This window comes from Harpia harpyja, chromosome 4, assembly GCF_026419915.1.
Source record: "Harpia harpyja isolate bHarHar1 chromosome 4, bHarHar1 primary haplotype, whole genome shotgun sequence".
NCBI classification, from domain to species: Eukaryota; Metazoa; Chordata; class Aves; order Accipitriformes; family Accipitridae; genus Harpia; species Harpia harpyja.
In genome coordinates, this window is record NC_068943.1 from 40,793,198 (window position 1) to 40,819,085 (window position 25,888).

General features: G+C 40.7%; 1 protein-coding gene across 5 annotated transcripts in view; it reads right to left on the reverse strand.

Annotated features, from left to right (window-relative positions):
- ARHGAP32 (Rho GTPase activating protein 32) overlaps nucleotides 1-25,888 on the reverse strand; it is a 267,989-nt gene that overhangs the window by 196,119 nt on the left and 45,982 nt on the right. Inside the window, exon 1 of one of the 5 annotated variants that reach the window (XM_052786347.1) lies at nucleotides 2,629-2,734. The exons of the other annotated variants lie outside the window; for them this stretch is intronic. The gene's annotated coding sequence lies outside the window, so the exon portion shown is untranslated. Of the gene's footprint in view, nucleotides 1-2,628; nucleotides 2,735-25,888 lie in introns of those variants that run through there. 5 annotated transcript variants of the gene reach the window in all.

Below are 25,888 nucleotides of genomic sequence, written 5' to 3' on the forward strand. Positions count from 1 at the left end.
AAACATGGTTCCAAGCAAAGAAAGATTAAACCAAAAAGCTTGGCAAAGGGGGATTAAATGATTTTTTTAGTATTCTCGATAAAAATACTGAAGAGATGTCACAGAGTATATTTGATATGCTGTTTGTTGCAAAAACAACTGGGAGGGGGCAAAGGACATGCTCACTGATGCTCGAGGAAATTGCCCCCTCCTTCTGTAAGACAAAATGCAGGGATTTTTTCCACAGAAAGCATCCTGGGGGGCTGGAGAGACCCCCCTCCTCGCCACTGGAGCATGGGAAAGCTGCGTAAGCGGAGGCAGAGGGTGCAGGGCGGTCAGGAGCAAAGGCAGCTCAGCAGTCCCTGGGCAGCTCAGGCAGAGGTAACGTCATGGCACGGCAAGTCACCCAGAACCGGTTATGCATAACATAAATCACCGAAGACTGGCCCCGAAGAAGATGCTATCTATCCGAAGTAACATACACCGCTCTGCCGTTTGTGCTGTGATCCGGCTGTCCCTTGGAACGACTGCTCTTTCTACAAGCTCAGGGAGTTGCTGTTTTCTGTCCCTCTTCCCCTCCAGCCAAAAAGCTACTGCTACAGGTAGGGCAAGGATTCTGCAACCCTTAGATGTACCGCTCAGAAAATGATTTTTTTTTTTTCCCCTGAAGAAAATATGCATCAGCACACAGCACAGTTCGTTATGTCTAGATTTACTTTTGCATCAATAATCAGAAAACTCCCTGTACTCCAAGTATCAGTCAGGAGCACCGGACTGAGAGTATAAAGTTAAAAATACTTCTATAATCCTATTAAATGCAAGTCTTGCTTCTAAGAAACAACACAATTTTTTATCTCTACCCTGAAAAGCCGGACACTGAGGGAACACGAGTAAGACATCTCCCCTTTGGACGGTCAACTATAATAAGCTAATACAAAGTTCTGTCATGCTCTGGACTATCTGCACAAGCGGCGAAAAAAAGGGGACTGTCACTGCCAGAACTAAAGCATATTTAATCTGCAGACTTCCCTGAAATACTAGACCCATTTGGAAGAAAACTCCGTAGGTTGTATCAAATCATTGCTAAACTCCATCTGTCTTTAGCCACAGACCTGGTATTCCACACACTGACATTGCCAGCTACTCACAAACGTCAGAGCTTTCACTCAGAGTGAGCTCCACACATTCCCAAGGGAATTCGCGCCAAACAAAAATCCTATGGTGTTCCTACTTACAAAATCCTCTACGGCATGTGTGCGTCTGTATAAATGGGTGACAAATATTGCGTATTGTGCTTTTTCCGTCACAAAGGAAGTTGGGGAGTAAAGACTTCAGCATTAGCACACTATACACGTTTGATTTTTAAATACAGTTTTGTTTCTAAGCGGAACCAAAATTACCCAACTAGCTTTCTCACAGTACCCAAGTCACTAGGTAGTACAAACCATGAGAAGATATTCAGTAGCAGCTTTTCCAAAGATAAATACTTCAAGAAAGAAAGAAAGAAAACGCAGACAAATTCAGAGAAATTTTGCAGTGCTGGTAAGAGCTAGTCTCCTTCGGTTTCTGGCAGTGTGAGCTGAAGTGGGTGGAGTTAGCATAAATTATCAAGACTTTGTTGATAATGTATTATACAGTGAAATAAGAACCCGTGTCTCCAGCTTCCGGCAGCTATGTTCATAAATAACTTGTAGTTTGGTAGAAACAGCCTTGATCTGTAAACCAGGCAGGTGGTAACTGCATGCCCAAGACGGCAAGTTTTAAATTATACTGCTTCCCCAACTCCCTCCTTTTTTTCACCAGTAAACATTTATGCACTCTCAGCCCTGAAGTAGAAAATCCCAATTGAACTGCAACAGCACTAGGCTTATTTCCTATCAGCCACAGTACAAATCCAAGCCTAGGGTGAAGGAGACGATTTGCCATGAAGATAATCAGCACTGTCTCATTCCACAAGAATTTTAACTACACGATAACCTGGCCCTCCAGAACTATTGCTCCTAAAGCCATACCATATCAACAGCACTTAGTTATCCATTAGAAAGGAAAAAAAAAAAAAAAAAAATACACTCTCAGCACAGAACCCTTGTGACTATTGCTGTTTTCACACAGCCGAAGTACAGAGTATGTGCTCTACTCTGCAACGGACAGGATATATCACATTTTTGATTAAAAAAAAAGCAAGTTTCAGTCACGCTAATAACCACATTCTACACACTTTACCCGAAAATGCCTCAAGGACCACTATCACATGAAGAACGGGATGCAAAATTATACTTTGTCTGCTTTCTATATGCTAGTGTAACCGACATAGTGTAATCTGATTGAAGAAGGCAATTAACCTTTCTCCATTCAAATACTCAACCACTTAAAAGATCACAGCCGTATACATATGCTTAAAAATACACTAAAAATTAAAATGAAGTTGCATTTGCTATATGAAAATGACACGCTTGCCTTTTCAAATCATGCTCTACATTCTTATTAGACATTGCTGGCTACGACCAATTGGGAAACAATTGCATTCCTTGGAGATACGGTAACATTTTAATACTCCGTTTCTGAGAAAAGAGGGTTAAGAGGGGAGGAGGGGGAAGAAAGCACCTCCGAGGAGCATTTATCTGCGGGTGATTTATTGATAGTACTGACCTTTCAGATTCATCAAGATTGCTTCCAGTTCCTATAGTTCCCGCAGTGAAAGCTGCCGTATAGATATTGGTAAAGGCGGCAGCAGCAGCACCAGCAGCTCCGGTCCCTCCCTCCATGTTGCGCGCACACACTTGCACACTCACACACACACTTGCACACTCACACACACACACTCACCCGCTGGCTCTGCAGGAGCAGCTGGCTGGAGGCCGGCGGAGGGGAGCGGGGGAGGAGGCGAGGAGAAAGGGCTGAGGTTGGTCCCGTCCCCCCCCCACCACCACCTTCTCCAGTCTTCCCCACCCCACAACACATACGCGCCCAGCCTCCTATTTAATGACACGGTACATGAACACGATCTGCTTTCTATCACAGGCCGGCTCAAACGTCAGCTCTGCCGAGATCCTCCCAAACGCTGGATTGAAACCCCCCCAGAAAGGTGTATATAAGCGAAAAGCACAAAACAAGCTTGCAGTTCTGGGTTCCCATTCCGCCTTCCCTCACTAGCACTGATTCATGTTTTCCTGAGGCTGTTGGAGGCATTTCATCTGTAACCCTTTCCGAGCCGGAGGGAGGAAAAGGAATTTCTTTGTCCTGCGCACCTCCTCCCCTGGCCCTCGGATCCATGCAGGGAGGTTCTTACCTGCTCTGGATGTTTTTACCCCTAAATAAAACTTCAGCGACTCCGATGCAAGTGACCAGTAAGAGGCGTAAAAGCAGGACTCTATTCCCAGTTCTGCCAACTGCGTAACCTTGGATATATTACATTAATGTATTTGCTGTTTTGCCTCCTCCTTTTTGAAAACAGGGTAATATTTACTGGGTTCCCAGAGGAGACATGTAAGGCTTTATTCATTTCCGTGTTTATGCAGCCAGTTTTAAAAGGAGCTGTGTAAAAACTGGTATTACGTTTTCTGGTTTATACGCTAAACCGTAAATAGGAAGTAAGTATTATTACCCAACTTTCAAATCCCATTAAAAGACTGAAGTCTTTCATCAGACCACCACTGCAGCAGGCTAGATGATTAGATATCCATAAGAGGCAGTGAGGTCCAGCAAATAAAGAGGAAAGCTCAGATGATGGAACACTGGCTTCCAGTCCTGGCTTTGCCATTAGCTTGCTGCATGACCTTGATCAAGTCGTTTTAATCTTTCTGTGTTGGTGCAAAAATGCAGAGCTATTCTCACTTCTGTAAAACGGCCCCAGTTTTTTTGTGTTATTATTACTGCTACTATTTGCTGAAGCTCTAGCTCAAACATGCACGCTGTAATTTGTAACTGACAATATTAGATACCATCCAGACACAGCCCATGGAAACTCAACACCCAATCTAAAGGTACCTCATTTTTGCACATAGCTCCTTTCAACTCAGCAGGACTGCTGAAGATGTTCTTGGTTATCAGCTGTAAGTGAAGATTTTGGGTGTGTGAAATACTGACTCTGTGCTCTTTGGACTCAGTCAGATACCAAGTTTAGAAAGACAAAAGATTTATGAAATAAAAACACTTTTTTTGTTTAAAATTCAACAGAAGAGGCTACACAATCCCAAATTATACAAAACAGTCGGTACAACTCTGGTTTTTTTTTAGTTTTAAATGGTTGGATCAACGTTGTTTGCTAAACGCTGTATAACTGAGTGACAATAACCTTGTTAATTAGACCTAAGGCATGAGGAGTCAGTGGTGCCAACCATTAGTTCAGCACTTACAGGAGAAGGGGAAGATGCAAGCTTGGCAAAGTGTGAGCAAAGTCAAACAGGTTATACCCGTTCTGTGCCTAGAAAGCCTAATGATTGTTTCTAAATCCCTTTCTCCCAATGCTAATTTTCCTTTGTTTCACCAAAACGGACATGCAGGAATGGGACAAGCTAAAGATAGAAGAACTGAATAGGAAACAACATGCCTATTTAGAAAAAAAACCTATTCTAACTTTGCATCAGTAGCTGCTGGGCTTCAGGAACTATTACAACACTCTTCCTTCCCCCTCGACCACCCCCACCTGCAGTTCCCTGCGGCAGAGAGCAAAGTACGCTGGCTGGATTCATCTCAGGGACTAGATCCCTCAACTTGTGGTTTTGACCTCTCTGACTTGAGTGGGTAAATTAATACAACTAGAGTCAAACTTCATGACAGGAGAAAACAGAAGCACACTGCAAGAGTGAAGGTGTTTGCACAAGGTGATGGGGACGGAGCCAGGAACAGAACTCCGTGCTGGTCCCGGACCCCAAACCACTGACATTAATGAGAACACAAGGTGAGAAAACCTGTGGAAATTCACCACCCAGCTGTACTACAATAAAATACTTTGCTGCACCCTAAGGTAACCACAGAAAGAGGACAACCCACTACTTAAAAGAGTGAACCTAAAACCCAGCTCCATAGCTGATCCAACTGATCAGAGTGTTCAATCCAAGCTGAACAAAACAGTAACAAACATAAAGCAAAAACAAAGGTGTCATTTTATAAAGTGATAAAGCATAAAAACTCAACAAATACTGTCCACACTGCATCTGTTACAGCTTAAGGTTTACTGTTGTGCTTAACAGCAGAGTAGAAGTAGCTGTGGTGAAAAATTGAAGCAAATGTATTTACTGTACACCTCCAAAAGAGACTCTTGCCAACTAACTGGAACCAATTACTATTACATAGAAGATGCATTTACTAGTGCACAGAAGTTTAGCATTTCCATTACGAACAGCATCCAGGTGTTGGGGGCACAGCAGAAGAATATACCCTGCTGTTGTTTTTCATGCTTCTATGACATTACCACTGCCAGCCATGCTAAGAGATACCATCTCCAACTCCTCCTTTCAGCTCTTCATCTTTCAGATACTACCTGTCGTCTTGCACTTTGACCGTAAATTCACCGAGGCCAGAGACTCTCTCTTGCTTTTTATTTGTGCATTTTTCAGTACAGCACAGCTTTTTTTCAAGACCAGGGCTCTGGATTCTATAGTGAAACAATAGTATTTTGTTTCACGGCTAACACGAGTTCACTAGTTATTAAGACACACTACTGCGCACATATAAGTGTCACATTTTAAAAAGGTCTTTAAGACATCTCTTAGAAGACCAGGCTCAAAACTGCGCTATGGTTTGATGTAAACTAACACAGCTTTACTGCACATGAGCTTGATTAGTTCTGCTGGGACAAGTTTTGACAGTAATGGATCATTTTTCTAATTGCAGACAAGATCTGGCCTCCAGTCAGCTACACTTTATCTTTATTTAGGGCTTAAATTATCATAATAATAGCAAAACAAAATTAAAATTTTGACCCAAATTGTTGGGGGTTTTTTGTTGGGGTTTTGTTTTTTTTTTAATTAAGAGAACAGAGCAGAATGATATCACTAACTGCAAGCTCCAATTTGCTGTTAAATTAGCAATGAGCTTGGAAACATTCTATCTCTTAATCCTTGGGGTAACAGAGGGTAGTGCAGAATCAAATTTAAGAACAAATCTCCAATCTGGAAAGCTTCTTTATGACAGTTGCACTCATGACCAACTTACTAACTTCCAGGTTGACATAGCTCACAAGAATGATAATTAGATTTACATAATGATTTAGCTTTCTACTACCTAGATAAACTTTGGGAAACTGCAACAAGAACTGTTTCAGACAATCCTGTCCTAACAGAAACTTCCGTCAACCACTTAAAGAAGAAGATTATCCAACTCGAATACCACTTGTCACCTCTGCCAATACATTCACTTCTCCTTCAATAGTTTCTCTGAGTTTAAACCCTGTTCCATTTAAAAAGATAAAATGGCAAGCAAGTGGATTTTAAATTTAACCCTCTTTGATTGCTTGAGGTTATCTAGACAAAGAAAGAGCGAGGATGCTGCAAGACAGCCTTCCTCCATTCCTCTTAGGATACTTTTTCATTCAATTAAAAATGGATTGCAGTTAATAATGTATGCACGACGAGATAATGTAGGAATGCTTTTGATTCCAACAGCAAATTAATTTAATGGGAAAATATTTTAATGTTGAGATATATATATTTTTGAATAAACCACTTGAAGCAACACCGTTCTCAGACTATATATTGCAAGCACGATTTTAGCTAAGGCATTGCTCAATACTCACTGAAGCAAGTTCAGGAAACATGAAGACCAACTGGACAGCTGGAATCAAGAAACTAAAATATTTAAGAGAAAATCTTGCTGCTAGCCCAAGATGAGAACTATTTCATTGCTAATTGATGACATAGGTCACAAACTGCTCTCTGCTGAAGCATATGACAGGACATTTGCCTTCTCATTCATAGCCTGTTCAATCTCATGTTATATGAAAAATGTCGTTGGTGTTTTTTTTTTTATACTGGAAGGACTCAGTGAATCACAACACAAGAAAGAGAAAACCAGACTGCAATTTCTGACTGACAAAACATATGTAAAAGCCTTTCAACTCCTCACCACATCAGACGCTCCTTTTGTATGGTTAAAGTTAAATGAATTTCTGAAGGGCTGGTTTAAGCCATGCCTTCCCCATGAAGACAACGTAAATGCTAAGCAGGCTGCAGCAGACACCTTCCGATCCCTGACCAAAAGGGAGTTTGCATTCCTGCACATTCTCCCGTACAAGAACTATGCTCAAGGCTCTACTTAAAAAACAAGGCTATTGCCACTACTGCACACCTCCACAATTAATCATCTTCAAAGGCCATTTATACAGCTATGTATTATTACATCTCCATGACAGTTATTACCATGCTGAATTCCTTGGTATAGACCTTGTTCTTTTGATGACCAACTAATCTACTGCAGGTATATTACTGATTTCTCTATAAATAAACTGCAGCGTATACGTCTATGTGGAATCAGGAGAAGGAGAAGAGGAGAAACAATTTAGGATCTCAGTGAAAACCCCAGCCCTGCAAATACCTCAGATCAGGACTGCAAGAGGGTGACTGACCTGTAGAGAACAACCTCCTCTCACACTGGCTACATAACATGGAACACCTTCAGCTCCCAACCAAGCCTTTTTTTTAAAAGGTGTCAAATATAATTTTTGTCACAACACAGGCTATTAAAGGAACATTCATCACCACAGCTAGTGCTAGAGATGCCAAGCAAGGACGTGGAATAGACAGTGTCCTACCCGCCCACCCCCCCCGCCAAACCTGAGACCAGGTTGAGCCATCACTCATAACGCAGGTGCAAAGACCAGTAGCATCTGCACAGCATGACATGTTTTATGACACTCCTGCACAGCACTAATGCAGTAAAGACTGACACATCCACAGTCAAACCCACACTGAAAACTTTTAAATTTTTTCTTATCTGAATGTTTTACTACAAAAAGTACAAGTGTAAAACTACAATAGGATGCTTATACTTCAGCTTGACTAGAAACAACACATGAAGAGGAAGGTAAGGAGCAGCTACCTCGCTCTAAATCCTGCATGGGACACGTGGCATGTGTTTTTAAGTCGTGAACCATAATCTTCACTGGTGGAATCCCTGCCAGGAGTAGAAGAAATAGGTACTCCCTGCAACTTATTATTAGTGAAACCTTACTCCAAAGTAAAGAGAAACAGCCTCATGAAGCAGACGCTAAACTAGATGACTAATTTCAGTATTCCCACACTGCTTTTCTTCCTCCGTCAAACAGTCTGACCAAGCTGATGCTCAGTACAAGTTTATGCTTGTAGAGATGCTTTGCAATGCTGTGTCTAAGGTGTGTCTGGGCAATCCACCTGCTCGTATTCAGCACTGTCAATACCTCAGGCACCTGCCCTCTAGCGAATGAGGAACTCGGCAGGGGAGGGAGCACATACTTAAAACGTACTTCCCCCAAATGTGTCTTGGACATGGAAAAAGAGAACTCTGCGTTACAAAAGTAACAGCGAGCTTTGTTAAATATTTACATCTTCAGAAGTTAGCTATGTAGAAATACATCATCAGCCTCACAGCTGCTCAGGAGTAGTTTGTGCCTTGGACTTGTTTCCACTTCATTTTTGGATCAGGAGTTCAAAACCTGTTTCTCGTGAGCCTACAGAAAATGCAAGATAAACTACTAGGACAAGAAAAAGTCCTGAGGGATAGGGAACAGAGACACGAGAGAGGTAAGCAAGCACAGTAATTTCCACACACAGGTTTGGGGTTTCTCCAGACTTGGAGAACACAGAAGCAGGTTCAGTAGCAGAGAGAAACAGAGGCAGGCTGAGCAAAAAGAGAAGGTGGTTGGGCACCTGACACTACTGTAAAGAACTCTGCCACCCTTAAAACTCATGGGGAAGAGTGCAACAGTGTCTTTTCATTAAAGTTTGATGATGCAAATGGACTGCCTAGGCGGTGAAGGAGAGCCACAGTTTGAGACGTTCTGTGGTGGAAGGTGGCCAAGTCTGCAGTCATAGGGTTTGAGTAATAGGGGAACAGATTAAATGGCAATCGGCACAGGCACATTTCACAGCAACCAGGTCAAAGCCCTCAAAGATAACAGCTTCGTGGCCCCCAAAGAGCACCTAAGGGAGCAACTTTTTCTCCAGTGCAAGAGGTTAGCAGTAACAAGGAAACAGAAAGAACGTCCTGGAAGTGTTTTGAGCATCCATGTACCTATAACCCCAAAAGATTGCACAGTAGTTGAAAAATTTCAAATGCGTCCCCCATCTGTCCATCCCTCTCATTTCTGAGCATCATTCCACATTTCCTCAAGTCCCTTTTCAACCAGCTACTCTTCACACACAAGTTGATCCTCTTTTGTGTCATATGAGCTGAAAAATGCATGTCAACTGTTAGCACTGTTGGTAAGTCCAGGCCATCAGACCAGTTCACCTATGGCTGCATAAAGATATCTAATGAGATCATACAGTCCATCCTCTGCAGCAGGAGTGATCTAACTCCATGCTTGCATAGCAGCAAGCTTTCCATCTTGGAGAGGTGGGAATTCCATTAAGCAGCTATCATGTAGCTGTCAGGCACCCAGTATCTAAATACACAATCATACAAAGGACTCTAGTTTTCTTTTTTCCCCAGGCATAAAGCTAGCAATATGCTGCTCTGCTTCTTATATTAGCCAACCATGATTTGACTCAGAGGAATACACTGTAGTAATTCTGGTAATAATTCTGCCTCTATCTCACCTCAGTACCCTCCTGGATGAAAGCTTTCAATTAAAATATCCCCCAAGACAGTTGCAAGGAGAGAAGGAGAGCAGAATTTTTGTCTACTCTATTACTGCCTGTGCTTACCACAGTCATAATTCTCCTTTCATTCTGACTGACCCTCTCTGAAACAGGCCTAAAGTTTTGCCTGTTCAGACATTAAAGTTTGCACATACTGTGGTTTAGGTATCCCCATCTGTAGGTTCTCTTGGTTCTACTCTTTCTAATCATGTGAAGGCAGTTACACCTTTGTTTTCTACACTCAGCATTCAAGTACTTCATCCAAGCACCTCACTAGTAAAGGATATTGCTCATTGTGAATAGCAGAGAGCCGGAAAAGACATAAGGTGAATGATTTCTCAAAAATTACCAAAGATGTCTGTGTAACCTCTCAGAGCTTGGACTAAGTGTCATGCCAGGTTCTTCATATTTACCCATAAAACAGTGTCCTACTTCTTTAGAGATTAGTGATTAATGACTGATAATGAAGTCAGGCTACCACACCTCAGGTGGTAAGCCTTAGTGAAGCCTGCATGAAGCTTCACTGACTGAAGCTGGATTCTGCATGGACCCTATTGCAGCATGAAGGCATCTTTAAACGACTCTTCATGACATCTCCCTTACTCTCGTACTGTAAAAGGACATTTTCAGAATCGTTCCTCCTCCACTAGAGTCAAAAGTCTGTCTTAAGCCACATCCAATGAGCCAAACCACAAAGCTCACTTAACTTCCACTTTACCCTACTATTCACATCTCTTTTCATTGCTTTGCTTTACCAGGTTCTTACTCAACTGCATTCTCTTTTTCAAGTTCTCGTCCTTCGTGTTTCCTGCTCTCCACCTTATTACCTTCCCACTCACATCTTTCACTGTCCTGCTGTTATTGCAGTCCTTCCACAACCCCTTATCCATATTTTTTTCCATTCTTTCATTCCTTCATTATCATAAAATGTCCTGTTTCCCCTTTCCCAAGTGTTTCTGTGTAAGAAACTCCTTTACCCTGACACAATGAAAAAAAAAAAAAAAAATTCAGTCTCTTCTTTTCAAGTGAGTCTTGCAATTGTTAAACTTATGGAGAGAGGTTGGAGAAAGTTGAGGAGTGCTGTCTGGTTTTAGTTTTTAGCAACGTCCTTCTGCTGTCCCTAAACCAACATTTTAGGCCAAGATCTTTTATGGACAAATAAAATGCTAACAAAATCCAGCCAAATTAAGGCAAGTATCCAGTGGTCTTAACACAAGCCTTTCTTCCCTGATACCAGAACCTCACCAAGAATGCTTGAAAAAGTACAGGACTTCATCTCCCACCAGGCTTGCTGCTTACAACAAGGGACTCAGTCCACCACCACCACCACCACCACCACCACCACCAGTAAGCGTTTACTACTAAGAATCCTGCAAACTCACTTTTGCACCTGTGCAACCACCAGTGTTAACAAGACACAGCAAATGTCATGTGTCAGTTCACATAATAGGGGAGAAGTTTAGTCACGTAATTTATCCAAACATGGGACACATTATTATGCTGTAGATAGAGATGATTTCCCCCCCCCCAAAAAAAAAATGGCTATGCTAAGCATTCCTTCTCCAGGCACAACACAGGCCACGGTCTCTCCCCTGCTCTGCAGCAAGTTTGGAAGCTTAAGAGGTGAAAGAGATCCAGTTACATCAACTGGGACTGCTGAAGGGCAGACAAAGCATGGTGCTGTCACAGTGTGAGAAACAAGTCTGGCTGCAGGAGGAACAGGAGGAAGGAGTCAGCTGAAAGTCTCACATAAAAGCCAGACAGTTCTGCACCGCAGGGTAGGAGTGAGGACTGGGAGAGGAAACGCTTCAGCATTGTTGGTATTAAACCTGTATTTAAAGCTCGTGGGTTAACCAGCATCAAGCAGGTCATCTCAAATTGGGCACTCACCTTTATACAAGGCTTTTTTCCAACTGCTTAAAGATAATAGGGCTTTTGGCAGGTAAAAAAATGAAAGCAATGAAGGAGCTATGCTAGAAGCTCGAGAATTACTCGAACAGCTAGGGAGCCTGCTCATATCTAGGATGTCACCATTATAGCCTTGTAAAGGGCTGGAGTTGCAAAAAGTCAAGCAGCTAAGAAAAGTGAGGGGGAAACACAGCAGTACAGATAGAAGTGTTCACAATCTTCTGGAAGAGGCTATGCTCCGCTCCCAGCACTGGCAGGACTCAATTACTTGCAAATATAACTAGCTGGAACACTCCAAATAAATCAGGTGTGGTACCAGCTATGATAGTAAGGGCCAGATAAAGAAGGGCTGAGGCCACACTTCAGCCTGTGCTTTGCAGAAGGTGTCTGCTCAACAGAAAGGACACAACCAACCAACCAACATGAAAGAAACAGAATATCCATGATCTTTCAAAATAAGGCTAAAACTTCTCATTGCACGAGGATAGTGTCTTATCTTTGCCCGCAGGGAGATTATTTGATCAGTCCCAAGTTCTATATCTGCAACTTCTACATTCCCACATGATAAACACATGAATATTCTGGTTTGTGAGGCTTAAAGTAACATTCATGGAAACTGTCATTCAAGATGTCTTTCACTAACTACATTCATTCTACATCTAGAAAGACAACACCACCAAGATCCCACTGACAGAGAAACATTTTGCTGTTACTGGGTTTTGTTTGTTTTTTAAACATTGGAGAAGTGGATAAGGCATGGAAATGTATGTACCTTACATACATTACATGATACAAATGTTGCAAAGCAAGAAATGCTACTCCTACCCCCAAGGAAAGCCACTCTAGCTAGCTCTAAGCTTCAGCGAGTCTTCTCATGCTCAAAGGTAAGGATTAATTCTGGCTACCATTGATAGAAGAATACAAAAACAAAACACAGTATACATATTTATTATAATCTTTTCATGAAAAATCACTGGTTTTGTTAAAAGCTGGACATAAATGTTTTCTGTTTAAAAACACATTCTTTATTTTCTCAAAGAACAGCTTCTGGGATTTTTTTGTTTTTTTTAAACACCACTTAAAGCTTTTTAACACAGAACAGAGTTAAATGAGAATAAAATGGCTGTTTTGAACATGAAGAAGAGATTACACTTTTTTTCTTTTTCTCAAACGGAAAGAAAAGAAGATGAAAGACAAATCTAATTTTCTCTCATTACAATCCATCGATGCACAGATTTTTGTTAATTGCTTTCCTTATGGGTATAATCTAAACGTTTTAAACTATAATAAACCTAAGCAGCACCACAAGAAAATAAAAGAAGATTGCAAAAGAGCTTGGGGAATCTTTTAGCAAATTTTTCATTAGTTTTGCATGGAGAACAACAATCCAAGAAGCTTGGGTGCACGTTACAGCAAGAAAACATAAAAGCGCTATGGTCAGGGGAAAAGGACACACAGAAAAGGATATTACTGCCCTGCTTTCCAGGCCCAACATCCAGAACACCTAATGCACCGGGGTATGGGTTTGGGGGGAAAGGCAACATGAGAAGTTGTTAAACACATGTGCTAGAAAAATGAGCTGTAAAATGTACCAAAAATTTCCCTGAAAAAAAATGGGGTAAAAAAAAAAAAAAAAAAAAGGTGCATCTTGGAAGTAGTTCAGTGGTAATTTATCCCAGAGAGTTAGGAGAGCACAGCTTCTGATGTTTTGCACTTCAAGACTTTAACGCCCCTGGCCACCCGGCCTCTGAACCACCATCCCTGAAAACACAATAGTAAAGATTTAAACAGACGAACTGGAAATTGCCCCCACTAGGCTAAAAAGTTGCTTCCTCATTAAGTTTCAAGAATGTAATGAGCACACAAGGTGTAAAACCAGCAGTTAAAAAGCAAACAGACCCAGTCTCTCCCATCTCCACAAGGTAACATTTACAAGCATCCACAAATCCACAGGTACCTAAAATTAAACACAATCTGGAAAATAGATTTAAAGCATTTTCTCAGTAATTGGAACAAAATGGGGATTTCATGAGCTTTTTGTCTTCATGCTCAAACTTCTGCAGCAGCCCTGTTTTTTACTTGTTAAGTACAGCCTTTTGTAGTACATATTCATAAAACATAGTAGTTGATTATCTGGTTACAGGTAAAAACAGTGTTTTACACATATGCAATGCTTAATAGTTTTTTTTAAACATATACTGGACTTACTTCATTCAGCAAAAAGGTGGTATGTTTACAATTATTACCACTCCTTTCCCCCCTAGATGTTAATTATCACAGATTTAATGGGTAACTGCTTAAACCACTAGAGCTAGGTTCAACAACCCGAAGTTCACAAGTGATTCTTCGAGAGCCTCACACAGTTACAAGATGAGGACTGCGTGAGGATGCTCCACTGTCGCCTACTATCCTGTTGCCTGCCTTGCTCCAGCTTAAAAGTGGTCTTGCACAGCTTTTTAAAAACACATCTCATTCACTGCCTGAAATTACAGGCTTGTTAACAGAGCTTGAAAGGATGGGGGGAGGAGGGGGGTGGCAGCAGGGAAGACTACAGACAAATTCAGCTAAAAGAGCAAGAGAGGACAACACTGTTGTTTATATCCTTTGTAACATCCTACGTATGGGAAAGCAACATTCTCCCTAAAGCCAACTCACTGGTTAGGCTGACCTCTCTTTTGGTTCACAAACTTGCTTTCATTATTTCGTAAAGAACTGCTGTTACCATAAATCAAGTTCTTCACAAATTAAAGAGAAGGAACCTAGCATAACCTGCTAAACACAACATTTTCCTGAAAAGCACACTACCTGTGCAACCGTGGCTCAAGGCTTAACCCTAGTCTTTTGGGGTCACAGGGACAGGATTTCTTAGACATTCATTGCAAGTTATTTCAAACAGATCTCCAGTCTTCCAGCATCTATTCCATGGACATGAGTGTTCAACAGCTACAAAACTTCAGGTGTGCTACAACTATCAAACGATATGTTAGTAAATCAGAAAAAAAACCCAGGAGAAGATACTAGTGCTTGAGTTCTTACTATCATTAAAGACCGCTTAAGAAGAAAAACAAATAAAACCACTTTTTTTTCATTCAATGAAAGTTAGTTGCAATACTGTCTAGGAGTCCCAGCATAGATCCAACGCCATAGTCCCAGCACAAACATTCACAAAACTGAAGAGTTTGCACAGAAGCCAGAGGACAAACAAAGAGATAGGGCATTAAATGACTTGCCCGAGCACACTCGGTGAATTACTGTGGGATTTCAGTCAGGGTGTCCTAAGTCCCAGTTCTGTTTCCCCATCTCTCACAGTCCATGCTGGTTCACTAATACAGGTTTCTCTTTCTCAATAAAGCAGCAAGAAGAAATCATCACGTGGGCCCAGACTTTGCAATCTCCTGCACATTTTGTTAGAGCCAAAATAAGCCCTTTAATCTCACCTCTGAACACTAATATAAACCAAACAAGTAACATTTTTTTCATAGACTATGAAAGGACATAAGTGTCTAACTCAAAGCAAATATAACATGACTTTAAATAGTCTAGCAGAATAGCACATTACGCATCATCAGAGAAACATGTAGTCTTCTGCAGTAAACCACAGGGCAGCTGAAGAGCAGACCTCCAACAGCAGATACTTGTATTGACATCAGCCACAGCTGCAGGAAACAGACTCAGCTTGCCGCTAACTGCATTTTAAAGGGGATAATGGTGCCAGAATTGGACATTAAATCAACTACACCACTCTTTCAGTGCAACACTAAGGACTGGGAATTTTGCTTGCAAAATGAGGTAGCTGTACTACAAAGCAGCTTTGGGAGGGGAGGAAGGAGTCCCCACTGCAGGGCTCCCCTGCCAAACAGCAGCACTTGCTACTGTGAGTAGGACATGATTTCCCACAGCGCCTGCACAGGGTCACGGTACGGCAGGTTAGAGCCACGGCCATGTGAACCCAGATGTGTTCCCAGGGGAATACAAAGGGCACCGATAATTTGGAGTCACTCGTTGTTGTGCCTATTCGTTCAATCACACAGGTGAACGTTCAGGCACAACTCTTCTGATTTCTTTCAAGGAGGAACAGGCTGTCACTTTTAAGCCTCAACAATCCATATGTGGCTTTTAAGATGTCCAGGGACTCACAATTTCTGTAAGAGGAATGGAAGGGAAAAAAAATAAAAATCACTATGTTCAAGTCAAATCTATAAAAAGAAACACGAGTGCCAGACTCCTGGGTGACAACTGCCATGCACTAGGAGGTGAATCATGCCCTGGCATAGGCAGGCTGTAATTTGGTGCAAAGAAGTTATCATAATCAATATTTACAAATGAGTATTTTTATAAAAAGAGTGTACAGTTGCCACAATAAGGATTAGGAGACTGGTCTTTAAATATAAATAAAAGCACCAAATGAAAACTGTCACCTCCCCCTGCCCCAAAATAAATATATCTTAAAACCTAAACATGCAGATTGATATTTACTGTATGAAACAAAGTCTGGGCAACAAAAACTCAGAGTGGAGGAGTCACATGCTCCTTTTGTGCTTGTTGTAGGACACACCGAAGAAAAAGTTGGAAAACCAAGTGCAATTATTTTACAATACTGCTACAGAACTGGCTAGAAGCTCCCACTGTGCAAAGTGCTGTACCAACACAAAGACAGACTCTGATTCAGAGAGCTGCGTATCAAAAGCAATCACTAGAATATAACCACTGTCACCAATACCCCGTAAGCAAGAGGTGACCACTCCATCAGGGAAGCATTATGAAACTTGTTTATAAATATCTTTGAAACATGTACTGCACTATTATGCAACTGTTAAATATGTTCGTATTTCCAGCATGAAAACAAACACTGTGAAGAACTCCTAAGGGATGAATCTCTGGGAAGCCCCAGATAGATTTCAAGCACACAAGTTTATTACTTGGATGTTTCTGACAATTTCGTGCTTTAACAGCTGCGACAGTAAACCAGAACTGGTGCCAAAGTTGATGCCTCTGCAAAGGGTCTCAAATTTGCAGCGGCAGTAATAACCTTTTCTGTGCACCCTCTGTTTTATTATCTGGAAAACACAGAATAATTTTACAAAAGCATTTTTTATTGTAAATTTTTTTTAAGCTTTCTAGAAATCAAGATATTCTAAAATAAAGAAAATTTAAGCTTTACTGATGCATTGCACCCCAGTTACACATAGAACTATTTTTCAGGCTTCTAATGGTCACTACGAGCTCTCCAGATAAGCTTTTGTTTATGGATTTGCTTTAAATATATAACTTAGGCTTACCTATGAGAAGGCCTGATATTTGCAAATTAAATCAAGACCATCCCCATAATTTTAAATCACTAAAGAAAAGCTTGCAGACATATCTTTTGCAGATCAAATAGGAGAACTCACAGCTGATTTAATTCAAATTCTGTTAGTGCCAAACACCCAGCATTCCAGAAGTAGTAAACTGTGTATCTGATTATCACTTGTATAGTCCAAGGGACTGCATTTAAATTAAAATTATGAAAACGAAATGGACTTGAAATGCCTTTTTGACTAGAAAAATGAGTGTTGAAAGTGACAGTTGCTCAGGGAAAGTGTTTCTAAAAATATTAATAGTTTACCTACAAGTGGCTTTAATAAAGATTTAAAGGATGTTATTACCAAGTTTTCCTCTTGTTGCCTCCCTCCTTCCCCCCCTCCAGTGACAAGCTAACCTACAATACTCAAAAATATGAAAATGCCAAACACTGAGAAACAAAGTTTTTTAGTAAGAATGGCTTTTGTGTTTGAGCACAGCGGCTGTGTTCTCAGCTGCTGGACCTCCCATCATTCCTTCACATGCACACAGACCAGAACATGGCAAGCCACAACATTAATGTCATCTTGAGAAACTCTGCTTGGACAGGTCTGCCAACAGGCTCTATAGAACAACAGGCTACATAACTGCAGGTACTGGGGGTGGGGTGGGGGAGAAACCAACCCAAGAACCAAACCAAACTATAGTGGAAATTAGAGACATAAGAAAAAACTCGCTTCTAAATGCAGAGCAGACTCCAGAAAGAAAAGTTTGGGCATGCTGAAACGCCATAATTTATGGAAAAATGCAACTGGGCAGGTTCACTTGGTGCAAAACCCACACAACTTTATAAACCAGTACCTCCAAATGCTTTTTCCTTCCTTACTGCTTCTGTGGCAAATTCCCTCTCCCAGAGTATATGTTGACCAACATATTGGCCCTTCGTTACAACTTCTGAATTGCCACCTTTTAAATAGTGCCTCTCAATTTAATAGAGCAGTAAACCTGGTGATACTTTTATGCTTCATTCGTCCAGAAACCTTCTTTTTCTTTTCATAAACAAATCTAACTGAATAAAGCCTTAAAAACTTTTTCAGTCTGTAGCAATAAGGACAGTAGGAATGATTTCAGCATCTGTGTGACCAGGCCTTTGCTTTGTTGCAGCACGGCAACACAGCACAAGAGCTAATATTACCGTGTTAATTCTAAACTAACTACATGCTAGCAAACTGAAATATCATGTAGTAACAGAACTGACATTTCAAGCTTAGAATACAATTTTCAAAAGGTGAGATCAATTAAAAAGATATCCATTGGGCAAACTAGGGACAAAAAATAATGTTTCCAAATAAATCTTTAGGCAGAAGTTTCAAACAAGCAACAGCTATGCTCCTCAGTAATCTCAAACCCAATGCCCAATTACCAAATGATTTCCCAATATATTGCTTCCAAAGCAGAAAAGGCACAGAAATATTTATTGCAAAGAAGGTCAAATAAAAATCACTTGGCATAATTTTACTATCATACACAGGAGGAAGAAAAGTGAAGGAAAATGGCTACAAATATTCCTGATCTAAGTTCCTACACGGCAGACAAACCTGACAGATCTGATGCTTTCAGAAATATAACCTGTCTATAACACCACCAACTCCAAGAACATTCCCAGGGCAACAAAAAATAATGTCTGACACGACTTCAGAGATTGAAAGATAGTTCTTTTACTTCAAGCCACTACAAGACTTTTATTCAAGTTTTGGCTTCAGTGCAGAAGTCAAACTATACATCTGCTAGAACAATGCACAAAAAGCACGTTTCAGATCACAATGAAAGCACTGCATTCTTGGAGCTGGCAAGAAAACCTTTTTCACTCAAGTCGTGCCAGGCAGTGTTTTTCTTCAGGAAGAAGATGCACAAAGAAATGCACAAAATGCTATACACACAAGCTAAAACAATGCATCAGCCTTGTTGGTTTCATTCATGTTACAGGTACCATGCTACTGGCACAGGATTTTTCTTTTATCTTAACTAAAGCTTTTAAAGCAGACCAATGCAAATGTTATCCTTGACATGACTGGATTTCTGTGCACAGAACACAAACTAATCACCTATTTATCCACAGATTTGTTCTCATATTAAAAACCTTTAAGGATTTCCTGCCAAGTGATTCAGTACTTAATTTTGCCCTTTAAGGTAGGCTATATATGAGAATACTACAAGACTCAGTAACATTCTGGAGAATTTTTTCCTATCACATTTTTGGTCATAATCAAATCAATTGAATTCCTGCTCTGCTCCTCCAGAAGTTATTGCTACCATATAAACTTGGCCTCTTTGGTTTTCATGCCAAACGTACTCATGTTGACAACAAAAGCAAAACCTATATTTGATGTTGGAAGGGTTCAACTTTTTCTTGTGACTTAATCTACTTAGAATAAATATAAAAGATGCAAGGGGGTTGGAATTTTTTGTTTTGTTTTTTAAGAATCCTATTGAATTTTTAAGCCAGCAATGGCCTCCTTAAAAATTTCTCCTGAGTGTGTCACAATGCATGTAAGCAACAATGTAAAAAAACTACACAAGTTTTCAAATTAGTTTCTGTAAAATTCCATATATTGTTATCATCATTGAGTATCATAACACTCCTACAGAAAAAAAGAAAACAGAGGAAGAAGGAAGGGGGAGAGGAACACTTACTTCAAAACAATAACCTTCAAGAACTTGCAGAAAGGAGAAAACACACCTCTTCTCCCAATACTTCTTTACAGAAAGGTTGATGAATTTAAGAAATATATACAACCCATGCATTCAAACAGAAGCTTGAAATGCCTTTTTAACATAAGCCAAGCAAAAAAAGAAAAATCCAATAAAGTTATACAGAAAAAAACCCCACTCTGTATTACTGAGAGACTGTAATTTCTTTTTCATGTTTGCCTTGGAGTCGTGCGTTCTTGCATTATGTGGCATCTGAGTATACAGATATATTATTTCAGTATTTTGCAGCATCCTCAGTAGCCTATGTTCCCCCACTTTCTCCTTTGCACATAGTTCTTCAAACTTGCAGCTAATCAAAAGAAATTTCTGGGATCTTAACTTCCATTTTTAGTACTGGCCTACTTAAAAAAACAAAGGGAACCCAGCAATAGTAAGACATGCTTCTCTTTTTTTGAAAATGAGGAAAAGGAAACAATACCTCTGTTCCTCCCTTGATCAGATTTTTGAGGCAAACAGGCTTACAGACTTTCAAGAGCTGCTAACAATTCACCCAGCCTGGCATAACGTATGGAAGGAAAGCGGCTAGGGAAAAAAGAGGCAACCTGCAGCTAGAATAGATTTGATGTAACATCAAACCACTCCGGGGTAGCGGTAGTGGGACACCTTGCTTTTGACTAAACTTTGGGACTCCTTCTGCCCAATTCAGTTTCATTGGATTCACTTAAATTCTTTGTGTCTGACTTCCTGAACAAGCATGTCTCTGTCAGATTCCCACACTTCGTTCGTTAGTCCACGAACAGCAATTTGCAAAGGCAAGAGCGGGATTTTTCAGAGCCCTTAGTTACTCACATCACACCAATCAATTTTTCCAGTGATCAAGGATGAATGGCTGACAACAAAACCTTGGCAGATCACGTGGAGGCAGCTGACTTTGAGCAAGTAAAGCCTTTGAGAAAAGGAACTGTATATGCATCATCGTTATGCACCGTGTATTTCTGCAAAACCTACCCTAGGAAATAAGTTAAGATCTAATTCTGGCCTAGATTTCCACTGTCCTCAATCTTCCTTACTTTTTCCATAAGAACTAGCTTGCTTTATGCCAATGTATGTCCAAGATGACTGAAATAAAGACTGAGTGACAAATTAAAAAAGGACACAAAAACTTAAACATTACATCAAGAATTATACAGATTCCATCATCATGGGATTTCACCTGGCTACATACCATAGTGGCCTCAACTACACTACATTAGGAACTATGCACATAAAGCAGTCTGCATCCTAGTTTTCAGGCAAACTTAGTTTCACGATGACAACTAGGGGGTCCCTCCGTTTTGGAAGAGTCCAACTGAGGCCTCTAGAAAGCCGATTTGCTGAGCTCTTCCCAGTATCCTAAACTTCAGTGCAAAAGAAGAGGTTCTCTCTTCTCAAATAACCCCTAACTGAACTGGCACCAAACACCTCCAGGTGTCTGTTTTGCAGACAGTATTCCCAATGAAGTCAAGCACTGTCGTCATGTTCTACCTATACTGCAACCATTGGAAACTGGAGAAAATAAAAACACAGACTCTCAAATTTATCACAAGTGAAGGAACAAGGGATAAATGATGTTCCAATCCCTGCATCAGTTCCAACGAGGAAAGGACACGCTTTCACTCCCAGTACAGAAAAGCATGTGTGCAGCACCCACATGTGTACTGCAGCTGTCTCCACCCCTTACGCTTTCTGCTGAAACTTCAATGGTCTAACAAATGCATTAATTACAATTTAAAATGAACCTGCACTTGAAGGGAGGGGCGGGGGGAAGGAAAAAATGATGTGGCAGGTACCCTTGGCAGCAGTCTTAAAGGACAGGCATTTACAATTACGTGATCATTTTAACAAGGTGGCTTTCCTCCCTCTGAAGCATTTTTGTCCTCTGCACACTGCAGCTTATCCAATGTGCTCAGCAGTTCTATTTATATAGACGTGACTCACCTTAGAACTGCCTCAGACAATGTACCTCTTCTACTTTCTCTTAAAAAAAACCATAAAAACAATAACAAAGAAAAAATATTGTGGAAATAAGATCTCTCCCTAAAGTTCATCCCAAAACGCTGACCAGACTGTAAAGACAATGCGATATTCAAGGTTCGGAATGTTCAAAAACAACGTGGGGGTCTCAGGTGAGCAGAGGGGAACCACTAGACCAGAAACTGTCATCCTGATTCCACGTGACACTGCCATATGCCTAACACAGCAACAGCATCAGGAATAAGAAGATCCAAGACATCATCTGCACGCAGAGCATCATTTCAAAAGTGTCTCAAATGGTCAGACAAGTTAAACAGTTATTTCTTTTACTGTAGTCCCTTAAGTGAATCGTTATATTGCTTTTATTGTTATATTGAGGACATTCCTTTAAAATAAGAAAAATAATGAAGAAAGCAGTGAAGCTTGGCTGGAAGGTTAGGCAGACATGTCCCTAGAGATCTCTCATCTAAAGTCTGGGAAAAACAGGCTCTAATCTACCTTGGTACTCCATAGACTGTAAAAGAGAAATATTTTGCAGATGGTGTTCCTGAGGGGGTGTGGGAAGCAGGGAAAAATAACTTCTCCAGATTCAGTCTTTCTACAATGCCTAAAGGTAAAAAGGAATCGGATTTCTCTCACTTCTTCAAATTCTACTTTGTTTTGTTATTTAGCTCACTCCTGGTTGCTTCCTTCTCTCAGTTCCCTGGAACTCCATCCACATGCTTCCTCTCCACTACAACTCATCCCCTTCAGCTAGGCAAAACTGTTCCAAGGCTGCAGCCACCTTGTCACCAAAGTCACCCAGTCTTCACTTCCTAACAGCTCTGTCCTCATAAGAGCTTCTCATCAACTGCACAAGAAGGAGGATATTTTATCTCTTTTCTCATCTCTGTAACAGGGTCAGAACAGCCAGGCAGACTCACAGCCACTGAAATGGACGTTTCAGTTAAAGTAATCAATCTCTTTCGGTACACGTCCTTCCGTCCCCAGAAGATTGCTTGTGGGCGCAGGTTCAAGGACCTACATTGAAACTGGGAGTCACAAAAAGTCATAATGGCTTAGGAACTATTTACTGATTCATTATCAATACCAGCAACAAGACTGATTTGATAAAGAACATCACTTCCCACTAGAAAGCAGTAAGCAGTTCTGACAGAATAAAGCAAAAAACTCTTATCCTGTCCTCTATCACATCCCAGCTATTTCAGTTAATTTTAGATGATATACCATCTACAGCAGTGTCTTTTGTTTAAAAGTATACAGTCTCAACTGCATGCTCGTAAAAATCCCTTGTTCCAATAAGAAAAAAATGGATTGCTTTTTTTGTTTATTTTAAAGCTCAGTACAAAAAGATCAATTTCTTCCTTCATGCAGACCTAATGCCCCAATTGGCAAAACTTAATAGTAATAATCTCTACTCAGAAAAGGCTGAGTTGTTCTTCCCAAATGCCTCAGCTGTAAGTAATCTTATGTGAACCACTGTGAAAGAAGCAAAATCCAGCTTGTCCTCATACACAAACATGAACTGAAGTGTCAGCATTCCTCAGTGAGGTCCAAAGTCAGAGAAGGCTGTTCAGCACATAACATGTAGGTCTACGTGCAGTTAACTACGTGCTGAAGTGCTTCTGTGAAGTGAAGGGCCAAGACAAACCTCCTAAATATAAGCCATTTCTCCTGGTCCCTGCGTGTTATATCGTAAAATACAGTTTTCTTGGATCCTGAGACTCTACCATAGGCCTACCCTAGAAGAATCCAAGACATGCTCTTCTCCTCTTTCAGGCCTGCCAGATACTGTTGCTAAGCTGCTCTTTTTTTTTTTTTTTTTTTTTTTTTTAAGGGTATCCAGCCACAGTTACATCACAAGACAATCCAATAAGGACACCAAAGCAGCCCAGACTTACAGGAATGGAAAGGAAAGGCTCTCCAGCAGCTCTTTCATTCCCATCCTTTTCAGAAGGATGGAGCAGAATTAAAGATCTCAAATCACCACAGCTATTAAGAAACCAAGGAGGTACTCCAGCTACCTGCAGACTCACACAGAACACAGGAAGACTGTTTTGGTACAGAAACTGCACAGGATGACCTTGAATTTCCTCCTCAGGTGCAAAACTCATTTAAGTATGCCTCACCTCACACTCACTCTGACATTTCAAATGCCATCAATAAGATGTCCTTATTGCATTTGGTTTCAATGGGCAAGTCCTATGAATGGAAACTGAATCAGGGCAGAGTCAGTTAAACAAAATTTTTGCTTTGCTGCTGCCTAATTAGATGATGCTGACTAATCCTCTGCATTACTTTACAGTGAAAGGAACCCAGCAGGAGCGTTAAGATGGGTTTTTAAAGAGCTAAAAGCCATGAATGATTTCCTTTTACAGGGAGTATTTCTCTTCCACAAGTTGCTTCATCAAGTGTTCTTTTCTAAGATTATATTCTCCACAAAATGTCTCTGTGGCCTACAGCATTAGAAGTTCAAAGAACGGCGTAAGGAAACAGAAAAGATGAAGAGAAGAAAAAGCTGGACACAATCTCCTACAAAATTTTCCATACAGAAGTGACTACAATGAGAAATGATTTGCAGGACTGGCCTCTCGACCTACCATCAAGTAAACAGGGACTATATATTTTTGCTCTCCTCTTGCAAAAATGTAGACATGTGGCTACCTGTAACCATAACGTAGCCCCTCACCAAATTCAGTAAGAATTCCTCATGGGTTTACAGTGAGGCATGTGCAAGCAGCCCTTGCAAAGCTCAACCCCATGCTTGTATAGTCCTGTTGGACTGAGAGAACCTTAACAGACTTAACAGTGCTAGAAATTTAAATCTAAAATGTTCTAATCGCTTTCCTTTCCTCAGAGATCCTGCTAAATGACAGCTGCAAAATACACAAGTTGAAAATAAAAAGGCCCCAGACTGAACTGTTCAAGGATGGGAAATCATTATCAATCTTTTTTGAAGCTTTAACAGAATGACATCATCAACTATCTCGTTATGTCAACCGGTTCCTATGGCAAGGAGAATTCAACTGCTCAAGCCTTCTTTTTTTCTCCAAGCTTAGCTTGTTAAGGTATGATCAATTAGGAAGCATAATAGCCCTACTGGAAAGACAAGGCAAACAACAATAGAAGCCCAATCAGCAGAGGTCATTAAAGTGTAAGGCAGAACTGTTCAGGAACTAACACTCCATAGTCACGTTGAGTTTGTAGAGCCTTCTCCATCTTCAGTGATGTCGGCCAAGGGAAAACAAACACACTTTGTAGTTGGTGAGTTTTCAATAAAATTTGAAGTAGAATGACCTCAATGCTCCAGTGTTTTACTTTTCATAATATAGATTTCCCAATATCATTTAAAGGTAGACAGCACTCTTAATTTAACTCGCAGCCTAACCTCTTCTGTGACTCGAGATACAGATCAAAAGCTGCTCCATACTGCTAGCCATGTATGTGCAAATCTAAAGAACACTAACATCGTACTTACGGTGTTACTGGGAGAAATTCAACCCTCTACAGTCAGGATGCTCAAGGCCTCATGTACCATATCAGATTCATGTCAGCTGCAAGTTAAAGACTGACTGCTACACGGGGCACCTTCTTTAGCTTCCTGTGCGTGCACCTTGAACTGTATTAAAAAGTACTTCTCAGGAAAGGACAATTTCTGAAGCACAGCTTTATCCTTAAAAATAACTCAACATAAACAGCCCTCTGCTCAACAGCATAGCTCCTGAAAGCCGTACAAGGTCAGATATACCTTGTTACTTTAGTTACAAAACCGGGTCAACAGAACTGCCTACTTACTTCAATTACTTACCAACAGCTAACCCACTGGGAGCAACGTGAGGGCTGCAGTACTCGCTGAGGACAGACTTTTAAGTCTCAGGCTTACCTGAACATGCAAGTTGGCTCAACCAGTCTCTGTTACCAATGATTATGCAGAAATTGGGGTTAGTGACAGAGGAGAGAACAGGAGGAAAAGACAGTTGGGTTTACAGAGCTCCCAGGTTTGTGCAAGGGAAAAAAATAAAAACCCCTTCTACTTACACTGCACATACACTTGGTCAGGAAACAGAATGAATAAACCCAAGTCCACATAGCTATTTTCAAAGTGCAGCTGCTTTCAAAACAAATTCTTGGGTATATCTGCAGGTAAACGTCTACCTTGCATGTAGCTTTGTAGATGTCATATTTTTATTGGCAGACAATTTTACGAGTACCTACTGCAA